At 40.3% G+C, this 13654-nt stretch overlaps 1 protein-coding gene across 2 annotated transcripts in view; it reads right to left on the reverse strand.

Moving 5' to 3' along the window:
• The window catches only part of LOC132131973 (uncharacterized), a 125474-nt gene that overhangs the window by 86994 nt on the left and 24826 nt on the right, over positions 1 to 13654 (reverse strand). The window lies entirely within an intron of this gene.

The raw sequence follows: 13654 nt of genomic DNA on the forward strand, positions 1-13654 counted from the left end.
CTTCTAAGGCTCTCAACACTAGATCTACAAAAAAAAAAAAATTGGAATGATATCTGTTTTTATGTTAGCGTGACAAAATTTGTGACACTGACCCCGCAATCAAAATAAGACTAAATTCATCATCAAAATCAGAAACAACGCAGAACACATCGACAGAAATGGCATAAATAAAGTGGCACACTTCCACCAATGCAAAAAACATCCACAATGCTAAATTATATTGCTCAAAACACGCGTACACACACATATAGAGGAATACATTTTTGAGACTATAAAAACTGTTCTCTTATCATTTGTCAAATAAAATCATCCAAAATGCAGAACCAACACAAATATAAAGTGGTGACACTGACACCGACAATGTGTACACACACACACTTGTGAGGATATAAAACAACTGCTCTCTTATAATTATTTTTAAAAAATCATGCAAAATGCAGAACCACCAAAGAGGGAGAGAGAGTGAGAGAGAGATGACAGGATGAGACAAAACAATTTAGCACGCACACACACAAACCTGCTCCAACCCCGTCTACAGAAGTCATGCGGTTTACCATGCTTACTGCCTGCAATGCATGTGTTCATATGTAATATAACTGTTCATTTCTGTTCATATTTGTTCTGTTACAGTTAGTAACTGAAATGTTGATTAAAATTGTAGAATTATATTAAAAATAGATGATTGAAATAAATGATAAAATCTTAAGACCCCAACATTTCTCTTTGTTACATTTTGTTCAGGTTTGATTCTAATCATAATGTAATGGTTTTTTTCAGTAAAATAAAATACTAAACTTTGACAAAAAATATTTTATTTTTGTTATAATTGTGATTTTATAATATTTAGATATGAATCCAACTGAATCCAACTTGTGAAAATATATCTTTCAGGTAGTCAAATAGCAAATAGCATATAGTGGAGCTCTATAGCCATCTAGTGGTTAAAGTGATTTTCTTTTCTTTTAAAACTGTATTTTCCAAAAAAATGGGTATAAATTTTACATTAAATCATTTAAAATTATCCATGTTATCCCCATGAATGAAAGTTAGAAATCTGGGTCTTTTATAAAGTGAAGAGTTTTACTTTGAAACCATTTATCACAATAACTCCTACATTAACTGCATTTGTTTCAAGTTAAAAGATGGGTAAAGAAATGTGGTGTCAATGTCTGAAGTTTAGCAGGCAATCAGATGATCTTATTTCCTTCTTTTTTCTCCAGTCTTTTACTCACTTGTTGTTGGGCAATGGTAGTTAACCATTCACTTCTTAAGCTTCTCTGTGTTTTGGAACTTACCAGTTTCCCAAACTGTTGAGTCAATGACAAATAATGATAAATCTAGTTTAAAACATGTTTCATATTAACATAAATGCGTTTGTTCATTGCATATGTTTTTGAAAAATGACTAGGCTCTAATGACTATTAAAGGTTACATATCATGAACATTTTGACTTTTCCAGATTTTCAGTGTGATAATCAGGTCCCTGGTGCATCTACCGAAAAAAATAATTAACCCAATAACTTTTTTTTGGTAAGCCTTTTTCTTCAAGAGTCACCCTTGGTGATCTGACAAAGGTATTTGAGATTATGAAAGACAAGAAAAGAAGAGTTAAGTGCTAGTAATTAGTTGGTTAAGTGCTGGTGAAAAAGATGAGTCTTTAGATGTTTTTTTGAAAATGAGAAAAGCTCTTCAAATTGAGATTGAGAGGTCATTCCACCAGCTGGGAAAAGGTCTGTGAGAGTGATTTTGAACTTCTTTAGGATGGCACTACAAGGCGTCATTGATTTGCAGAGCACAAACTTCTGGAGGGCACATATGATTGAACTAGTGAGTTTAGGTATGTTGGTGCATCAGTACCTTGAATTAGATGCAAGTGGCTACTGGTAGCCAGTGTAACCTGATGAGGAGAGGAGTAACATGAAAATTTTTTGGCTCATTGAAGACAACCCTCGCTGCTGCATTCTGGATCAGTTGCAGAGTCTTGATAGTACATGCAGGAAGGCCCGCCAGGAGGGCATTACAATAGTCCAGTCTGGAGAGAACAAGACCTTGGACAAGAAGTTTGGTGACCTGCTCTCACAGGAAGGGCCTAATCTTCCTAATGTTGTATAAGGCAAATCTGCAGGACCGGGTCATTGTAGCAATACAGTCTGTGAAACTTAACTGATGATCCATCACAACTCCTAGGTTTCTAGCTGTCCTGGAGTCAAATCAAATCAAAGTTTATTTATAGAGCACCTTTTTAAAACAGCAAGTGCTGTACATAAAATATAAAATAAACAGTAAAACTAAAAAGCATTAAAGGAATAAAATAAAATAAATGAAAACACAATAAAATATGCAATAAATACAATAACTTATATAATTTATAATTTATAACACACACTTAAAAAGAACTCCTAAAAGGTAACTCATACTGTGTTATATGCTGTACTATACAAATATGTTTTTAAATGTAATTTAAAAACAGCAAGTGAAGGTGCCTGCCTAATGTACAAAGGTAAATTATTCCAGAGTTTTGGAGCCGCTACTGCAAAAGCACGCTCACCTCTGCTCTTTAATCTTGCATTGGGGGAGACTAAAAGCAGTTGCCCAGCAGACCTAAGTGCTCTGGATGGAGCATATGGCTGCAATAGATCTAAAAGGTATTTAGGAGCAGTGTTATTTAATGATTTAAAAACTAAAAGTAAAATCTTGAAATCAATTCTAAAGTGAACTGGCAACCAGTGAAGGGAAGCTAATATAGGTGTAATGTAGTCTTGTTTGCGTTTCCCTGTTAATAAACGTGCAGCCGCATTTTGTACCCTCTGCAAACATGTTAGAGATGCCTCACCAATGCCTACATAGAGACTATTACAATAGTCCAGGCTGGTTGATATAAAAGCATGGATGACCCTCTCAAAATCAATAAAAGATACAAATGACTTGACTTTAGATAATTGCCTTAACTGATACAAACATGATTTAACTACCAAATTAATCTGTTTATGTAGTTTAAAGTCACCGTCCATTAAAACACCTAGGTTTTTTACAACGGCCTTCACATATGACTTTACGTCGCCAAGATCTACATTAGGGGTATTGATGGTACCACCAGGTCGAAACAAAATGATTTCAGTTTTACCTTCATTGAACTTTAAGAAATTGGAGGCCATCCAGGCTTTAATATCCTCAAGATATCTCAACAAAGGTGCTATAGACTTTGCATTTTTTCGTTTCTAAGGCAGATAGAGTTGTGAGTCATCTGCATAACAGTGAAATGTGATGCCATGTTTCCTAAATATGGACCCTAAAAATAATATATATAAAGAAAATAAAATGGGTCCAAGAATGGAACCCTGAGGGACTCCACATACAAGAGATGCAGTAGAAGACACAAATTCCCCAAGACGTACAGAGAAAGTTCTTTCACCCAGATAAGATCTAAACCATTTTAACGTGTCACCCTTTATACCAACACAATGCTCAAGACGATAGATCAGTATATTGTGATCTATGATGTCAAAAGCAGCAGTAAGATCTAACAGCATAAGAACAGCATAGTTACCTGTGTCAGTGGCCAATAATAAATCGTTATAAACTTTTAACAGGGCCGTTTCTGTGCTGTGAAGTGATTTAAAACCAGATTGATACATTTCTTTAGTTTCTTAAGTTTAAAAACAACTTTTTCCAATATTTTGGAAAGAAACAGGAGTTTCGAAATTGGTCTAAAATTAGCAAGAACCGATGATTCCAGGTTGGGTTTTTTCATCAGTGGTTCCACTATTGCGTGTTTAAAATGTAGGGGTACGACTTCATGAATGAGACTACTATTTACAATCATTAGTATTTTAGGGCCAAGGGTTTCAAAAACCTTTTTTAGGAAATCTGGGGAAATAATGTCTGTGGGACAAACAGATGGATTGATTTTGTCAATGATGTCTTTTAAACAAGCAAGAGACACTGGCTCAAACTGATTAAAAACAAAGGAGCACACAGAGAAAGAAGACATATCAGCAGAAGGGTGAACAATATTGGCTCTAACAGTCACAATCTTGTCATTCACTAGTTCACGCTTACATATAATTAGCTGAGGTATGGTATGTGTATTTGGCGTGCTGTCCGGGGAAGGGCTCCGAGCTCGGGAATGGCCTGAACCTAGAGTACCCCCCCCCCCCTTCCCCGTCTATTTATAAAGTGAACTCAAAGTGGGGAGATGGGGTGGAGGAGGGATGCTGATAAACCGTCAATGGATAGAGGTAAGTCAGCGATATTTATTCTATGGGATTTATTACTTGATTATGGTCCACCTGTGTCGATTAGGCTAAGTATCTGACGTGCTCCTCCCGAATCTTGTTAATAAAAACTTAATTGCACTAGTTCACACTTACATATAATTAGCTGAGGTATGGTATGCGTATTTGGCGTGCTGTCCGGGGAAGGGCTCCGAGCTCGGAATGGCCCGAACCTAGAGTACCCCCCAAAAAGCAAATGTACAAGAGGACACCGAGACGACTTCTCAGAAAATCAAAATCTGCTGATTTTGATTTTCTGAGAAGTCGTCTCGGTGGCAGGCCGGAAGGGCCTACGTACTCCAGTGGGAGCAACTTAGGTGTTGGAAGAGTAGGCCCTACCGGCTGCCGGTAGTGAACTACGTGGTTGTTGGCGCCCGGTTGGTAGGCCTCGAGCCGATGCTCAACGGGAGCTTGTGGCGTTGGAACGGTGAGCCCCACCGGCTGATGAGGAGGAGCAGCATGGTTGTGGTGCCCGACTGGGAGGACCCGAGTTGCCTCGACCAGAATAGGTCACGGTGTCGGCGTACGGGCCCTACTGGCTGGTAGCCCCTGCTATTCAATGGGCGAAGGGCCTAATGCTGACCGAGAGGGCCCATGAAGCCTCCGACAAGAGATTGAGACTCAGGATGACGGATGTCTGGGTCCTCTCGGTTTGGCAGATAAAAAGCTTTGGGCTGGCCGACAAGGAGGACTCTGAAGGGAGCACACTCATCGAACGGGTAAGCCTTGCTGACCATAGAAAAGGAAAAGGTAAGGTTGTCTAACCGGGAGGCTCTTGCCGGCGTCCAAAGGGAGCACACGCATCGAACGGGTAAGCCTCTCTGGATGTGAGACAGAAAAGGTAACATTAAGTGGCCAGGAGGCTCTCGCCAGCATCCAACGGGGACTTCCTGTTCCCGGAAACAACTGGGTAAGCTTTGCAGGCCATAGGATGGAAAAGGTAAGTTTGTGTGGCCGTGAGGCTCTCGTCGATGTCTTATGGGAGTTCGTTACTCACGGCATGAGACGGATAAGCCTCGACAACCATAGGAAGGAAGGAGGGTTTGTTTGTGTGTTTGGTACTTGCGGCATCGGACGGCTTGTTTATTGGGTAGATCAGTTTTGTGACCTAGACCATGTGAAATGGTAGTGGTTGTCTGGCCAGGAGGCTCTCGCCAGCGTCCAATGGGAGCACTGGCATTAAACGGGTAAGCCTCGCTGGCCAAAGGATGGAAAAGGTCAGGTTGTCTAGCCGGGAGGCTCTGACCGACGGCAGATAGGAGCTTAGCTCCAGGAATCGAACAGGTAAACCTCTCTGGCTGAAGGACGGAAAAGGTTGTCTAGCCGGGAGGCTCTTACCATCGTCCGACAGGAGCTTAGCTCCCGGCATCGAACGGTTAAGCCTCGCTGGCCAAAATACGGAAAAGGTAAGGTTGTCTAGCCGGGAGGCTCTCACCTACATCCAATTGGAGCCCCGACTCCATGCATTGGATGGGTAAACCTCTCCGTACGTAAGACAGAATGGCAAGAAAGGTAGCCGGGGGCTTTCACCTACATCCGAAGGGAGTGTGAGCTCCTGGCAACGAACGGGTAAGCCTTGCTGGCCGTAGAATGGAAAAGGTGAGGTTGTATGGCCGGTAGGCTCTCGTCAGCATCCGACGGGAGCTCGAGCTCCTGGCATCGAAGAGAGAAGCCTCGCCGGCCATAGGATAGAAAAGGTAAGGTTATCTGGCCGGGAGGCTATGGCCGGCATCCAATGTTTATTTTTTATTTTTTTTTTTAGATTGTTTTATCTGCGAAGCACCCGTTGGTGTTCGGCAAAGGCTTAATTTGCGGTATTGGATGGGTATGTCTTGCCATCGGAGGGAAAATTGTTTAGCTGCGATGTACTCGTTGGTGTTCAATTGGTAAGTGTCACTGACTGAAAGGATTATTTTTTCAGTGCCTGACAGGGAGTTCAATACTAAGGATGATTTGGTTGTCTACGAGGATAGACGCTGTGAGGCTTACTTGAATAATTGTTTAGTAAATCCAATGAGCTGCTTCCGATAATGAGTCAGAAAAATCTTGGTGCAGTCATTGTATTCGAAATTAAGCGTGCAAAAATAAATTGGATTTCCTGTGCCAGTGTTCCCCGAATAGGTGCCATGAATCAGCGATGTGGTCATTGGCAAATCGTCAATATTGTCTGCATGTGAGATCAATGGTACATATCAACGATGTAATCGTGCATGGGTGGAGTAAGAGAAAGATTCTTTATTCTTGTCTGAGCTTACTATTTGCCATTTTAACCATGCAGGTGCACGAAAAAGAGCCTATGGAATCACCAATAATCGAAAAATATACTTTCGGACATACTGATAAACTGGCATTAAATATAAAAAACTATATTTAAAAAAGATAGTTCATGTAGTCGGCACTACTGTCATTTCGCTTGTCCTGTGACAATTTTTTTTTTTTTTTTTGCATCTACGCACGGAAGTTATCAGTATTAATGTTCTGCAAAATCAGTCAATGGTGCAAAAACAATAGTAGATTTCATTTAAGGACCAACAATTTAACCCTAAAATGGACGTAAACGAACGCCTTAAATATAAGGTATACAAAAACAGGTAAGTTCATATATTTGGAGTGAGTTCGGTTGAACTGATGCCTTGGTCATACGCGCTCCGGACCACGTGCCTCATGATGGGACCGACGCCCCGCCCCGGAAACAAGAATGAGATGCGTTCTAATGTAAGTGTGGCATTAAACTCCGTTAGTGAGAGCTCGTTTAAAATATGGCACGTATCGGATTACCTGTTAAAGTACGATGGAATACCTTATATCTGCAAACGATGTATGTCTATTTGTGGATGGAGACTTCTTCCCCGCCTACAGGCTCACATCATCCTTTGAGAGTACGGGCATGCATGAAATGCAGTGCTGAGATGGGATAACTGGGCGGTTTGATAGCCGAATTATGGTAGGCCGCCTAATAATGATAATAAAAAACGTTGATTGGAGAATGAGCCTAATATCGTCTTGGCTATCGTCGATACAAGATACTATCACCGCAACCTAGGATGCATGGCATACCTTTTAAGTGGAGGTGATGTTGATTTTTTTTTTTTTTATTTTTTTTTTTTGTGCGGGAGCAGTCACTGCTGCGGCAGTGGGAAGATACGGGAAAGGCTCCTGGGGGAGCAGACACTGCTGCGGCAGTGGGGAGACACGGGAAAGGCTCCTGCGAGAGCAGGCACTGCTGCGGCAGTGGGGAGATACGGGAAAGGCTCCTGCGGGAGCAGACACTGCTGCGGCAGTGAGGAGATACGGGAAAGGCTCCTGCGGGAGCATACACTGCTGCGGCAGTGAGGAGATATGGGATAGGCTCCTGCGGGAGCAGACACTGCTGCGGCAGTGAGGAGATATGGGAAAGGCTCCTGTGGGAGCAGACATTGCTGTGGCAGTGAGGAGATACGGAAAAGGCTCCTGCGGGAGCAGACACTGCAGCAGCAGTGGGGAGATGCGGAAAACAGAGAAGTAAAGGGGAGCATGAGAAGAGGAGGAGAGATAGCTGCTTGGGCCACCTGGGAAGCTTGCTTCGGCTGCTGTAGATGTTGGCTGCGGGAAGAGTAAAAAGGGTTAGTAACATTTGATGGGGCAAGCTAAAAATGAATGGGTAGCCTACTGTGTTGCCAGCTTAGCAATTGGTTGCCTGATTTGACAATTCTTCAAGCCTTGTCCACATTATTATGTTCCTGTTGGAAAAGCATCTCGTTTGGCCTCCGGGCCTTTTTAGACATTCTCCAGAGCGGATACGTTTGGAACGCTGTTTTCACATTGTAGTATGGACTGTGGAAACAGAGGCTTTTGGAAACGATGAAGGTGAATACAAGAAAAACGATGTTTTGTCTTGTAAGACGTTGTAACGAAAGACATGATTATAGCAGTAACGTTAACCCCTTGCCAGTCACCCCCCATTTTTGGCAGGGAGACAGAAATTAACCGAAATAAAAATGTTTCTGCTCATGATTCTTTCTGACTAGATACCCGATCAACATTTGTCCACGAGCTGACACTTTGATGTTTACCGTTCAGGAATTGGAATCGTTTTCCTGACATAAATTACTAAATAACTGTCACTGAAACTATGTTTTATCGAAACATTGGTCAAATATCGAAGCCAGAGTCTTTAGACTTTCAATTGATGCACGGTTTATCCAGATCAAGATAAGAGAGTGATTTTTAACATGCTGTGAAAGTGAAAACGATAATAAACTGGGGCCGTTGGCGATGCTTGCAAGCAAATGGGTTAATAGCAGTTATGTGATATTCGCTTCCAAGTGGTTTCTAAAGATATTTACTTGCCTGTTTTTCATATTAGGGTCCTAAGGCAACAGAAATTTTACTCACACTTGCTATCCTGCGTCAAAACACGAGGGCAGTTGCGTTTTAGATGAAGGTAATGGTGAAATAGGTCCCTAAATAAATTGGTCCTGCCAGAATACATGCATGGAAATTAAAATTAAAATTTATGCATTTAGCAGACACTTTTATCCAAAGCGACTTACAGTGCATTCAGGCTATCGATTTATTTTTTTACCTATCATGGAACTTATGTCTGTATCATTTCAGTGAGTCAAAGTCAAAGTCAAAGTCACCTTTATTTATATAGTGCTTTAAACAAAATACATTGCGTCAAAGCAACTGAACAACATTCATTAGGAAAACAGTGTCAATAATGAAAAAATGATAGTTAAAGGCAGTTCATTATTGAATTCAGTTATGTCATCTCTGTTCAATTAAATAGTGTCTGTGCATTTATTTGCAATCAAGTCAACGATATCGCTGTAGATGAAGTGTCCCCAACTAAGCAAGCCAGAGGCGACAGCGGCAAGGAACCGAAACTCCATCGGTGACAGAATGGAGAAAAAAACCTTGGGAGAAACCAGGCTCAGTTGGGGAGCCAGTTCTCCTCTGACCAGACGAAACCAGTAGTTCAATTCCAAGCTGCAGCAAAGTCAGATTGTGCAGAAGAATCATCTGTTTCCTGTGGTCTTGTCCTGGTGCTCCTTTGAGACAAGGTCTTTACAGGGGATCTGTATCTGGAGCTCTAGTTGTCCTGGTCTCCGCTGTCTTTCAGGGATGTAGAGGTCCTTTCTAGGTGCTGATCCAGCATCTGGTCTGGATTCATACTGGATCCGGGTGACTGCAGTGACCCTCTGATCTGGACACAGACTGGATCTGGTGGCCACGGTGACCTCGGAACAAAAGAGAAACAGACAAATATTAGCATAGATGCCATTCTTCTAATGATGTAGCAAGTACATAGGGTGTTATGGGAAGTGTTTCCGGTTCCGGTTTACCTAATTAATGCAGCCTAAAAATCCTTTAACGGATTTGGATAATAAAAGCATATTATTATGTTATGTGTATGCCAGGTTAAAGAGATGGGTCTTTAATCTAGATTTAAACTGCAAGAGTGTGTCTGCCTCCCGAACAATGTTAGGTAGGTTATTCCAGAGTTTAGGCGCCAAATAGAAATAGGATCTGCCGCCCGCAGTTGATTTTGATATTCTAGGTATTATCAAATTGCCTGAGTTTTGAGAACGTAGCGGACGTAGAGGATTATAATGTAAAAGGAGCTCATTCAAATACTGAGGTGCTAAACCATTCAGGGCTTTATAGGTAATAAGCAATATTTTAAAATCTATACGATGCTTGATAGGGAGCCAGTGCAGTGTTGACAGGACCGGGCTAATATGGTCATACTTCCTGGTTCTAGTAAGAACTCTTGCTGCTGCATTTTGGACTAGCTGTAGTTTGTTTACTAAGCGTGCAGAACAACCACCCAATAAAGCATTACAATAATCTAACCTTGAGGTCATAAAAGCATGGATTAACATTTCTGCATTTGACATTGAGAGCATAGGCCATAATTTAGATATATTTTTGAGATGGAAAAATGCAGTTTTACAAATGCTAGAAACGTGGCTTTCTAAGGAAAGATTGCGATCAAATAGCACACCTAGGTTCCTAACTGATGACGAAGAATTGACAGAGCAACCATCAAGTCTTAGACAGTGTTCTAGGTTATTACAAGCGGAGTTTTTAGGTCCTATAATTAACACCTCTGTTTTTTCAGAATTTAGCAGTAAGAAATTACTTGTCATCCAGTTTTTTATATCGACTAAGCAATCCATTAGTTTTTCAAATTGGTGTGTTTCACCGGGCTGCGAAGAAATATAGAGTTGAGTATCATCAGCATAACAGTGAAAGCTAGCACCATGTTTCCTGATGATATCTCCCAAGGGTAACATATAGAGCGTGAAGAGAAGCGGCCCTAGTACTGAGCCTTGAGGTACTCCATACTGCACTTGTGATTGATAGGATACATCTTCATTCACTGCTACGAACTGATGGCGGTCATATAAGTACGATTTAAACCATGCTAATGCACTTCCACTGATGCCAACAAAGTGTTCAAGTCTATGCAAAAGAATTTTGTGGTCAATTGTGTCAAACGCAGCACTAAGATCCAATAAAACTAATAGAGAGATACACCCATGATCAGATGATAAGAGCAGATCATTTGTAACTCTAAGGAGAGCAGTCTAAGTACTATGATACGGTCTAAATCCTGACTGGAAATCCTCACATATACCATTTTTCTCTAAGAAGGAATATAATTGTGAGGATACCACCTTTTCTAGTATCTTGGACAGAAAAGGGAGATTCGAGATTGGTCTATAATTAACTAGTTCTTTGGGGTCAAGCTGTGGTTTTTTGATGAGAGGCTTAATAACAGCCAGTTTGAAGGTTTTGGGGACATATCCTAATGACAATGAGGAATTAATAATAGTCAGAAGAGGATCTATGACTTCTGGAAGCACCTCTATTAGGAGCTTAGATGGTATAGGGTCTAACATACATGTTGTTGGTTTAGATGATTTAACAAGTTTATACAATTCTTCCTCTCCTATAGTAGAGAATGAGTGGAACTGTTCCTCAGGGGGTCTATAGTGCACTGTGTGATATGATACTGTATCTGACAGCTGAATGGTTGCAATTTTATCTCTAATAGTATCGATTTTAGAAGTAAAGTAGTTCATAAAGTCATTACTGCTGTGATGTTGGGAAATGTCAACACTTGTTGAGGCTTTATTTTTCGTTAATTTAGCCACTGTATTGAATAAATACCTGGGGTTATGTTTGTTTTCTTCTAAAAGAGAAGAAAAGTAATCGGATCTAGCAGTTTTTAATGCTTTTCTGTAGGATATGTTACTTTCCCGCCAAGCAATACGAAATACCTCTAGTTTTGTTTTCCTCCAGCTGCGCTCCATTTTTCGGGCTGCTCTCTTTAGGGTGCGAGTATGCTCATTATACCATGGTGTCAAACTGTTTTCCTTAACCTTCCTTAAGCGTAAAGGAGCAACTGTATTTAAAGTGCTAGAAAAGAGAGAGTCCATAGTTTCCGTTACAGTTCTGAGGTTTTGGATATGCTAAGGAATTTGGATACATCAGGAAGATAACTTAAAAAGCAGTCTTTTGTGTTAGAAGTGATGGTTCTTCCATACTTGTAACAAGAAGTAGGATTTACAATTTTGGCTATATGAAGTTTGCACAGAACTAAATAATGATCTGAGATATCATCACTTGGCTGAATAATTTCAACACCATCAACATCAATTCCATGTGACAGTATTAAATCTAGAGTATGATTTTGACAATGAGTAGGTCCTGAAACGTGTTGTCTAACACCAATAGAGTTCAGAATGTCTATAAATGCTGATCCCAATGCATCGTTTTCATTATCAACATGGATATTAAAATCACCAACTATTAAGACTTTATCTGCAGACAGAACTAACTCGGATGTAAAATCACCAAACTTTAATAAGAGTTATACTTGAAGCCTGCTCTCTGAGAGATCCTGAAAACGTTGTTATAAATTGAAGCAACACCTCCACCTTTGCCTTTTAGACGCGGCTCATGTTTATAACAGTAATCTTGGGGGGTGGACTCATTTAAAATAATGTAATCATCAGGTTTTAGCCAGGTTTCTGTCAAACAGAGTACATCTATATTATGATCAGTGATCATATTATTTACAAAAAGTGTTTTCGTAGAAAGGGATCTGATATTCAATAAGCCAAGCTTCATCATTTGTTTATCCATATTGCTTCTGTTTTTTATTTGTTGAACCTCAATTAAATTGTTAATCTTAACTTGGTTTGGACGTTTTTTGTTTTTTTTTCTAGTTCGGGGAACAGACACAGTCTCTATAGTGTGATATCTAGGTAAAAAAAGGCTCTATGTGCTGAGAATTAACTGACCTCTGTGACGGGAGGCGGCTAAGGTTTAAACGTGCGGGGTAAGGCGAATGTAATGTCTTGGACATTTCAGTGTGGATGAAGACTCTGGAAATAATGCCTTGGCTTCGTGGTTAAAAGTGGCATTGTCATCCGACGGAACTACGTTTGTGTCTGTCTTCCAAATCTATGCGCACTCGACACTCCAGATCAGCAGGTGGCGGTAATGCACCTTTACGCTGGTTTGCCAAAACCGCCATAAAACACTAGTAGAAGAAGAAGACGGAACTGCGTCATGACGTTTAACAAACTTTAGCTGCGAACCTGCTTTTAGCGTCTTCGCCTAAAAAAATGTATTGGTTTACGTCACGCTGTCTGCGCCGCTAGAGGATGTGGCCTCAAACTGCGCCAATGGATAGAGGTAAGTCAGCGATATTTATACTATGGGATTGATTACTTGATTATGGTCCACCTGTGTCAATTAGGCTAAGTATCTGACCCGCTCTTCCCGAATCTTGTTAATAAAAACATAATTTAAAAAACTGCTAAAAGTTTTCACATGTTTCTTTGGAAAATTCCTAACTTATTTGTTGAGATATTTTAACAAAGTATTTAAAGTATTTAAACTTCATATTTAGTATGAAGTATTTAAAACAGAATTAATAGTGTTGAACAGAACACGAGGTTTATGAGAATTATTTGTGATGACATTTGAGAAACATTTTGACTTTTCCATTTTTACAGTTTTTTGATATTTAAACAAGCTGTCTTTCAAGATCTCAGACGAAACCGGCAGCCTATATTTTTTCCACTGGCGTTCCGCTCTCCTGCACTCGTGCCTAGCAGCACGGGCAGTGTTGGGGAGTAACTAGTTACATGTAACGGCGTTACGTAATTTAATTACAAAATTATTGTAACTGTAATTAGTTACAGTTACTATGAAAAAATAAGTAATTAAATTACAGTTACTTATGAAATTTTAACGATTACAAAGGGGATTACATTTGAATATTTACACACATCCACATACAGATTTTACTGATTTCTTTCCCATATTGCACTGACTATTCTGAGACATACCGCCCTAATAATTTCCGGGATGCGGAA

The sequence above is a fragment of the Carassius carassius genome, chromosome 48, assembly GCF_963082965.1.
Source record: "Carassius carassius chromosome 48, fCarCar2.1, whole genome shotgun sequence".
Classification (NCBI taxonomy): domain Eukaryota; kingdom Metazoa; phylum Chordata; class Actinopteri; order Cypriniformes; family Cyprinidae; genus Carassius; species Carassius carassius.